Raw genomic sequence first — 10,728 nt, 5'->3', positions numbered from 1 at the left:
ACCAAAGCCCCAGAAGGCAAGACAAGAAACAATGGATGGAAACTAATCAAGGAGAGAAGCCACCTGGAATTGGGGAGAAACTTCCTAACAGTGAGGACAATTAACCAGTGGAACCAATTGCCTTCAGAAGTTGTGGGTGCTTCACCCCTGGAGGTTTTTAAGAAGAGATTGGACAGTCACTTCTCTGAAATGGCTTGAGCAGGAGGTTGGACTAGAAGACCTCCAAGGTCCCTTCTATTTCTATTCTATTCTGATGATATTGGCTCTGAGCTCTGTTGTGTGAAGGAATCTGGAATAAAATAACCCCACAATTTTATTGATTCCCTTTTCATTCAGAAACTCAAGAAGGCATAGAAAGCACTTCCTGGGTAGCAAGCTGTCATTTACAGGGTAAATGTCCCCCAGACAGCCTACCTATCTACCTATTGTGATATACTTTTTGCCCCTCAATATTCCATAGCTCATGGAAGCTTTATGCTTAAGCCGAATTATAATTCGTGGCTTTCCATCCAGCATCCTTGGGCCTTACACTAGATGTTTGGGTTTGGTGCCTTCAAGTCAGTCAAGTCAAGTGGTTTCCCCCTTTCTTGCTTAGGCCTAGTCCTGATAGGACTGGCCAAAATTGCACAGATGGCTTCACACTTTAGGCGGACTACAGCTGAGTATTTCCCAGTCTCTAACCAGTAGCTTTCACCACTGCACCAACCTGGATCATCATCTTCCCAACAAAATCTACTCATTCAGCTCTTCCTGCTACTTCAACAGCAAATTCAAGACTGAAGCTTTCAAACTTCAGTTCAGTTTGCAATCCGTTCACCCTTACTCTCCAGATAATGGGTCTTTTTCATCTTTCAATGTGAGTTAGTTTCATACTTTTCTTCTTAGGAAACAGAGCAGTCCTCTGATTGGCTGGTGGCTTCTGCCTGGCCCTGTGTCTAGCTCCTAAATCACATTCTTTGCAATGAACTCCTGTGGTAGCCAGCAAAGCCATAAGCTCTTCCAAGTTCTTCTGTTCCCTGTCTTATTGTCCCACCTTATTTCTCCCCAAAATCAGAAATCCATGAATGATAAATATAATTTGTCCCCACTTGGGTAGATTTTTTTAAATCATTTTATTTATAGGTGTTTTTTTAAAACCTCCATAAATGCTTGGTGAACAGTGTATTACCTGGGTCAATGTACGTTATACACAATACTAATAACAGTAATAAAGTTTAGGTACCATATTTTTCGGAGTATAGGACGCACCAATCCACCTGCCAATCAGCTTTTTTCTTATTTTCCTCCCCAAAAACTAAGGTGTGCCTTATACTCCGATGCATCTTATACTCCGAAAAATACGCTATATATAACAATACCTTTCAACTTCTAACATGTTTAAATTTGGATATACCTGGAGCTGGAGCCTCAGGCCAAAAGAGGTTCTTGGTTCCTTCTCACCCCTGACCTGGTGCTAGTTGTGGGGTCCTTTTGCAGAGGGATCTTATGCAAAGTGACCCACTAGAAAAAATATATAGAACCAGTCCTTTGAATTGTGAAATGAACAAACCTGCAATTCTTTGGTGTCTTCTAAACTCAGCAAAATCAGAATGATTCATTTGCATGGCTAAATACCAGTTCTCTGCTCCAATTATTGTTCCTTTCTTTACCTGTACGGATTATTTGGACATGTTTAAAAAGAAGCCCTGAGAGAGGAATGAAAGAAATAGAAACATCTCCCGTGTGTTGGGAAGACAGCTTTACCCCCACATTCACTGCAATGCTGAGAATATCCATTTCTTTCATTCTCATAAAGCTATTTAAAGAGCAGCACAATGCTTTTTTTTAGAAATGAAACATTTTCCCCCATATAATTTCTTTCTCACAGCTCAAACACCAAGGCTGTTGCAACAAATTTGTCAGCATCTTGGCGCTGCCACCACCGGGGTAACAAGCAGGCACCTCCAAGAAGAAAAGATCACAGCAGGATGTTGGAAGAAAAATCCATCTGGTTCAGTTCCAAGCGGGGAGAGAGGCTCTGGAAATAAAATGGAGGCTAGCTGCTTAGGAAAGAAGGCCCGTTTATTGATGAGCAGAACCGCAGTATGCAGTTCTGGGACAGCTGAGAAATTAGCTTGATGAGTACAAGGATTTTTATACAGTTTACAGTATTTTGTAATTTTGAGGTTTGCTTTGTGTGCTTTTATTGTTTGATTAATTTTACTTATTTCGCAAAAGCTCATGATGGGTCTTAATTATCACTTCCTTGGTCCTAATCCTGTCAGACATGTGTAATTGATTTTATCCTGTTATCTATTGCCCCTAGCCTTCCTTCCTTAATGGTTTGCTATTGCTTCCACTTTTTTTCAATGGATAGGTTAAGGTCATGTCCTGTTTTTAATCCTGTCACCTGGAGGTGAAGGTATTTTGTTTGTGAATAGTCTGGTCCAGGATTTCTTAATGAGCATCTGCTATAGGCAATTAAGAAAGACTAAGGGCTGCTTTCTGCTTCTAAGAATGTATTTCTCCATTTCTCCTTTGGAGAAATATAATATTCTAGCTCTTTTAATATCCCCCAAAATATTTCATTCTCTGGGGAAGAGGCTTCCCACTATTTCCCCCTTTGGGATATATATATTTACATATATTGCCCAACCTACGAACTATTAGAATGGTCTCTGTACTTTCTGTATACCTGGCACATCATGAGGGATATTTGCCTGGCATCCTTACTTGGGGTCTATTGAAATGGGAGGTGATTTTTGCAGGCTACTGGGACAAGGGAAAATACACCGGTGGAGGCAGCAGAGGATTCTCATCAGTAGTGGATTGCTACTGGTTCTCCCCCGTTCGCAAGAACCGGTAGTAAACATTTTGAGTAGTTCGGAGAACCAGTAGTAAAAATTCTGCCTGGCTCCGCCCCCAATCTATTGCTGCCTCCCAACTCCCAGCTGATCGGCTAGAAGGAAAAAATCAAGACTCACTTGTTGAAGAAGAGAAAAAAAAAAACAAGACACCATCTAAGAAGTACGGGGGGAGGGGAACGATGTCGTTTTAAATTGACAGAGCAGCTAGAAGCTCCGTTCTGAGTCAGCTGAACAACAAATTGGATAAGAGGAGGAATTCTTATATGGTTCAATGTTTTTGAAGTTTTGGGGTTTGTGCAACATGGGCTTTGTGTTTTTAAAAAGGTTTGGGCGATTTCCATTGTGAAGTATCCTGTCTTGAATGAGTTTTCTGCCTGCTTGTAAATGGAGCCGAACCTCCAGTAGCTGTTTTCTGCTCACAAAGTTTCCTTTATGCAGCTGGCAGGAATGTGGAATTCCAGGCAGGTTCTTGCTAGCAGCTTGATTATTCCTTAAATATCTGGGATATTTTATTTGGGAAATGAAGAGGGGAGAGTTTGATTCCTTCCCAGAACAGATTAGTGGGGTGGGGAGGAAATGGGATTTTGAAGTAACCTTCCCCTGGAGTGGGGAGGGAATGGCAATTTTAGGCTTGCTGTCAAACATCAGCCATAATACTAATGATTGTTTTGAACAATATGCAGGTTGTATTACATGAATGGCTATTTTAACAACAACAACGGAGTTGGAAGGGACCTTGAAGGCCTTCTAGTCCAACCCCCTGCCCAGGCAGGAAACCCTACACCATCTCAGACAGATGATTATCCAACATTTTCTTAAAAATTTCCAGTGTTGGAGCATTCACAACTTTTGCAGGCAAGTCGTTCCACTTATTAATTGTTCTAACTGTCAGGAAATTTCTCCTTAGTTCTTTTTTTTTTTTTTAATTCAAAAAGTTTTACAGAAAAAAATTTTTCCCCTTTCCCCCACCTCCCCTCCCCCCTCCCTTCACAACCCCCCTCCCCCCCAACTTCCTGGAATGAGCACAAGGTATAGTTAAAAATAAAACAAACATATGCTAAAAAAATTTCGTCCCAACTTAATTATACCCCTACAATCATCAATTCCTAACTTCCCCCGAAAACAATAAAAAATAATACATCATAATCATTCAAAAACAGTCTGATAACTCTTAGTCTGATATCTACTTTGAATATAGTCAATCCATTTTTTCCATTCCTTTAAGTATCTTTCTTGCGTATTGTCTTTCAAAAAGGCTGATATCTTTGCCATCTCAGCCAAATTGGCAACTTTCAATATCCATTCTTCTATTGTAGGTACTTCTTTTTTCTTCCAGTATTGTCCTGTTAGTAATCTTGCTGCTGTTATTAAATTTAAAATCAATTTAGTCTCAATTACTGTACAGTCCTTAATAATTCCCAACAAAAAAAATTGCGGCAGGAACTTTATCTTCTTTTTCAAAACATTTTGTAAAATCCACCAAATTTTTATCCAAAAGGCCTTTATATCCTTACAAGTCCACCAAATATGAAAATATGTAGCATCATCACAATTACATCTCCAACATTTTGCTTGCATATCTGGGTACATACATGATAATTTCTTAGGATCTAAGTGCCATCTATAAAACATTTTATAAAAATTTTCCCTCAGATTCTGTGCCTGCGTGAATTTAACATTTCTAACTCAAATTTTTTCCCAAGTTTCCAATAATATTGGCTCCTGAAAATTTTGTGCCCACTTTATCATACAGTCCTTTACCAAGTCCCTTTCAGAATCTATTTCAAGTAACACATTATACAATCTCTTTATATGCTCCTGAGACTGATTTCTAATTTGCTTTACCAAATTTCCCTCGTTCTGCTCTATACCAATTTTCTGATCTTCCTTCCATCTAGCACGTAGTTGCTCATATTGAAACCAAGTATAATTTTTCCCTTCTTCTTTTAGTACGTGCAGCGATTTTAATTGCAAATTACCTCTTTCAGTATTGTCCTGTTAGTAATCTTGCTGCTGTTATTAGATTTAAAATCAATTTAGTCTCAATTACTGTACAGTCCTTAATAATTCCCAACAAAAAAATTACGGCAGGAACTTTATCTTCTTTTCAAAACATTTTGTAAAATCCACCAAATTTTTATCCAAAAGGCCTTTATATCCTTATAAGTCCACCAAATATGAAAATATGTAGCATCATCACAATTACATCTCCAACATTTTGCTTGCATATCTGGGTACATACATGATAATTTCTTAGGATCTAAATGCCATCTATAAAACATTTTATAAAAATTTTCCCTCAGATTCTGTGCCTGCGTGAATTTAACATTTCTAACTAAAATTCTAAGAATTTAATTATTTCTAATAATAATATTGGCTCCTGAAAATTTTGTGCTCACTTTATCATACAGTCCTTTACCAAGTCCCTTTCAGAATCTATTTCAAGTAACACATTATACAATCTCTTTATATGCTCCTGAGACTGATTTCTAATTTGCTTTACCAAATTTCCCTCGTTCTGCTCTATACCAATTTTCTGATCTTCCTTCCATCTAGCACGTAGTTGCTCATATTGAAACCAAGTATAATTTTTCCCTTCTTCTTTTAGTACGTGCAGCGATTTTAATTGCAAATTACCTCTTTCAGTATACAAAAGATCTTTATATGTAATCATTTCCTGATTCTGTTCTATATTTATATTCTCTATTGTATGTCTAGGACTTGCCCATATAGGAACCTTATAATTTAGTTTGTAAAAGTATTTTTTCCAAACACGCAGAAGAGCAGTTCTTAAAACATGATTTTTAAAGGCCTTATCCACTTTTTTGTCATAAATTAAATATGCATGCCATCCATATAGCAAGTCATAACCTTCTATATTCAAAATTCTTTCCTCCCGTTAAATTAAACCAATCACTTATTGCAGAGAGAGCAGCTGCTTCATAGTATAATTTAAAATTGGGCATTTTTAAACCTCCCCTTTCCCAGGAATCTTGAATTATTTTCATTTTAACCCTAGCTTTTTTACCTTCCCATATAAATTTATTAATTCCCTTCTGCCATTCCTCAAGATTCTTATCTTTCTTAATTATTGGTATCATCTGAAAGAGGAATAAAAATCTAGGTAAAACATTCATTTTAATAGCAGCTATTCTCCCCAGCAAGGATAATTGCAATTTTTTCCAAACAATCAACTCCTTCTGAACTTTTTGCCATAAAACCTCATAGTTATTCTTATACAGTTTCACATTTGAAGATGTAATATAGACCCCTAAGTATTTAACCTTCTTTACAATTTCAAATCCTGTTATTTCCTCTAGTTTTTCTTTCTGTTATCTGGCCATATTTTTTATTATCACTTTTGTCTTTTTCTGATTTACCTTAAACCCTGAAACCTTCCCATATTGATCAATTATTTCCAACAAAGATTTACTAGAGTTTATAGGGTTTGTTAAGGTAATCACCAGGTCATCTGCAAAAGCTCTCAGCTTAAATTCATGTTGTCTAACTCTAATTCCCTCTATCTCCTTTACTTCTCGTATTTTATCCAATAATGGTTCTAGAGTTAAAATAAACAATAATGGTGATAAAGGACATCCCTGTCTTGTTCCTTTCGCAATCTTAAAAGGTTCTGTTAAGCTACCATTAATTATAATCTGTGCTGTTTGCTCTCCATAAATTGCCCTAATTATTCTTGTAAAACCATCTCCAAATTGCATCTTTTCTATTAATTTAAATAAAAAATCCCAATGCAATCGATCAAAAGCTTTCTCTGCATCAAGAAAAATAAATGCTGCTGGAATAAAATTTTTCTTTTCTAAATACTCCAGTAAATTGACAATCTGCCTAACATTATTCCTCATCTGTCTCCCTTTTATAAATCCAGATTGATCATTATGAATTCTTCGCTGCAAAATCAACATTAATCTATTAGCTATTATTTTAACAAAAATCTTATAATCATTATTTAAAAGCGAGATTGGCCTATAGTTCCCAGGTTTGGAACAATCCTGTTCCTCTTTTGGTATCAATGAAATAAAAGAGGTTCTCCATGAGGGGGGAATTCCCCCTCCTAATTGTATCTGATTAAATAATTCCTTAAGTGGACCTAACATCTCATCCTGTAATTTCCTATAATAACTAACTGTAAGCCCATCCGTACCAGGAGTTTTCCCCATTTTTAATTGTTTAATTACCAAAATAATTTCTTCAGAAGTTATAGGCCGATTCAGTTTATCCGTTTGTTCTAAAGTTAAATTTTTAACCTTATATTCCTTCAAATAATTATCAATATCCCTGTTCAATATATTATCTTTAAGATATAAATTTGTATAATATTCTAAAAAAGCTTTTTTAATTTTATCCTGTTGGTATCTCTCTTTACCTTTATATTCTATTTTTTCTATAGTACGTTGTTTTTGTCTTTTCTTTAAGGTATATGCTAACCACCTACCAGGTCTATTTGCGTTACAAAAAGTATTATGTTTAGCATATTGTATATTTGTTGCCACCTGATCAGCTATTATCATATTAAATTGATTCTGTAATAACTTTATTGCATCTTTAAGTTTTTGATCATGCGGGTTATGTATTAATAATTGTTGCTTCTTATAAATTTCCTCTTCTAGATACCTACGCTGTCTTTGTTGCTTATTTCTCTGTCTATTATTAATATATATTAATACACCTCTCATAAAAACTTTACTGGCGTCCCAAACCATTTCTATCGATGTTTCGTTATTCAAATTATGATCAAAAAATTCTTTCATCTGCTTTTTACATTGATTTACATTATCCTGATATCTAAACAAATTTTCATTTAATCTCCAAGTTCTTCTACCTCTTTTCCATATTGCAATTCCATCCAAACAGGACTATGATCAGACAAACATCTTGGAAATATCTTAGTTTTCTTCACCTTAAAAAGCAAATCATTAGAAATTAAAATAAAATCAATACGTGAGAAGGATTGATGCCTATCAGAAAAAAAAGTATAATCTCTTTCCTCCAAATTCCGCAGTCTCCATACATCTCTCAACTCAAAATCTTCTATCATATCAAAAAGGATTTAGGCAACTTTGCATGTGCAGGTATCTTCTTAGAAAAAGTTCTCTTGTCCTTTCGTGTATCTATTACTCCATTCCAATCTCCCAATATAATACACGATTTATAATCCCATAGAATCAATTTATCATACAACATTCTATAAAAATTTTCTTGTTGCTGATTGGGTGCATATATAGCAAACAAAAGGGTCTTTTTTGTTTCTATTGTAAGTTCAATAGCAATATATCTTCCGTGAATATCTGCCTCCATTAACTTGGCTGGTATATCTTTTCTCAAATAAACCACTATGCCATGTTTTTTCTCCAAAGCTGAAGCAACAAAATGTTTACCTAACTTTGAGTTTATTAAGTACTTTTGATCTGATAGTTTAATATGCGTTTCTTGTAAGCAAATTACATCATTTCTAAATTGTTTCAAATAATGAAATATTTTTCTTCTCTTCTGAGCTGAATTCAAACCATTGACATTCCAAGTCAAGATTTTATTTGCCATTACTGGCCTGCTGAAGCTTTTGAGCGATCAGCTGAAGATCGTCCTCCCGTATCTTCGGCCGTGCTCCTCCCACCGCTTCTGTAGCAGAATCCTGAACTTTACTTTGAGTTTGTTGCTCCTTTTCTTTACGCTTAAGAGCTCCCCTAGTCAGTCTTTGTTCTTGTGGTTGTTCCTCAGATGGTAACATCACTGGAATCACCTCAGCTTCCACACCCATTTGAGTCTCTTGAATTCTTTTTTCTATTATTTCTACTTCAAGTTTCAGCACGGTGGAAAGAAAATCTTTGGCCTTAAGCACTGTATCAATACGATATCTCCTTCCTTGATAATACACTGTCAAACCAACTGGAACCTCCCATCTAAATTGAATCTGGTATTTCTTAAGTTCTTGTGTAAAAAATGTAAAGTCCTTTCTATCCCTTAACATCTTGGGAGGAATCTCTTTCAAAACCTTCAGCTCCTGTTCTCCTATTTTCAAGTTTTTCTGAAATGCAACTCGCAAAATTTGATTCTCACTGTTCTTTTCAAAAATGGAATAAAATTTCTTTGGCATGATCTGATTTTAATAAACCCTTTCTTGGCTTCTACCGGTGGTTACAACTTCTAATAATAATAATAACAACAGAGTTGGAAGGGACCTTGGAGGCCTTCTAGTCCAACCCCCTGCTCAGGCAAGAAACCCTATACCATCTCAGACACATGGTTATTCAACATTTTCTTAAAAATTTCCAGTGTTGGAGCATTCACAACTTCTGCAGGCAAGTCGTTCCACTTATTAATTGTTCTAACTGTCAGGAAATTACTCCTTAGTTCTAAGTTGCTTCTTTCCTTGATCAGTTTCCACCCATTGCTTCTTGTTCTACCTCAGGTGCTTTGGAGAACAGCCCGACTCCCACTTCTCTGTGGCAGCCCCTGAGATATTGGAACACTGCTATCATGTCTCCCCTAGTCCTTCTTTTCATTAAACTAGACATACCCAGTTCCTGCAATCGTTCTTCATATGTTTTAGCCTCCAGTCCTCTAATCATCTTTGTTGCTCTTCTCTGCACTCTTTCTAGAGTCTCAGCATCTTTTTTACATCGTGGTGACCAAAACTGAATACAGTATTCCAAGTGTGGCCTTACCAAGGCATTATAAAGTGGCACTAACACTTCACGTGATCTTGATTCTATCCCTCTGTTTATGCAGCCCAGAACTGTGTTGGCTTTTTTAGCAGCAGCTGCACACTGCTGGCTCATATCTAAATGGTTGTCCACTAGGACTCCAAGATCCCTCTCACAGGTACTACTATTGAGCAAGGTACCACATATTTGCATTTTTTTTATTTGCATTTATATCCTGCCCTTCTCCGAAGACTCAGGACGGCTTACACTGTGTCAAGCAATAGTCTTCATCCATTTGTATATTATATATAAAGTCAACTTATTGCCCCCAAGAATCTGGGTCCTCATTTTACCTACCTTATAAAGGATGGAAGGCTGAGTCAACCTTGGGCCTGGTGGGGCTTGAACCTGCAGTAATTGCAGGCAGCTGCTGTTAATAACAGACTGTCTTACCAGTCTGAGCCATATACGGTACCTGTGCATTTTGGGTTTTTTGCCTAAATTTTGTATGTGAAATTATGACTGAAACCTATATAGGTTCACACTGTCAGGAAGTTTGTCCTTAGTTTTAGGTTGCTTCTCTCTTTGTTGAATTTCCATCCATTGCTTCTTGTTTTGCCTTCTGGTGCTTTGGAAAATACTTTCCCCCCGCTTCTTTCTAGCAGCCCCTTAAAAGCCTGTTGCCTATCACACTCTTGGGCAAAGCATATGAGCCATTTCCTCCTTTCAGTGGTCCATGAAAGTGCATCTATAGCAGAGGTCTCTAACCTTGGCCACTTTAAAACTTTAAGACAGCAAATCTGGCTGAGGAATTCTGGAAGTTGAAGTCCATAAGTCTTAAAAGTGGCCAAGTTTGGAGACCCCTGATCTATAGTATGTAGATAATAAAGTTGCAAAAAGGTGAACAACATTTTTGCAGAACTATAGATACGTTGAGGCTGGGTGTGACAAGGAATGGCTGGGAGGGGAGGGGCCAGGAGAGGCACCCCTTGACATGAGAGACATTGAGTTGGCCACGCCTACCCAGTCATATGACCATCAAGCCACACCCATTGTCACATGACCATCAAGCCACGCTCACAAAATAAGCTACGCCCACAGAACTGGTAGCGAAAAATTTAGAACCCACCCCTGATTCTCATGATGATGGCAATGGCCCCCAAAAGGAGAGTCTTCCACCCACAAAGGTCTAGCAGCCAGAGCAGAAGTTCTGTTAAGTA

The sequence above is a fragment of the Ahaetulla prasina genome, chromosome 2 (genome assembly GCF_028640845.1).
Source record: "Ahaetulla prasina isolate Xishuangbanna chromosome 2, ASM2864084v1, whole genome shotgun sequence".
Lineage (NCBI taxonomy): Eukaryota > Metazoa > Chordata > Lepidosauria > Squamata > Colubridae > Ahaetulla > Ahaetulla prasina.
The sequence above is the reverse complement of the archived record's forward strand: the minus strand, read 5'-3'. Positions refer to the sequence as shown.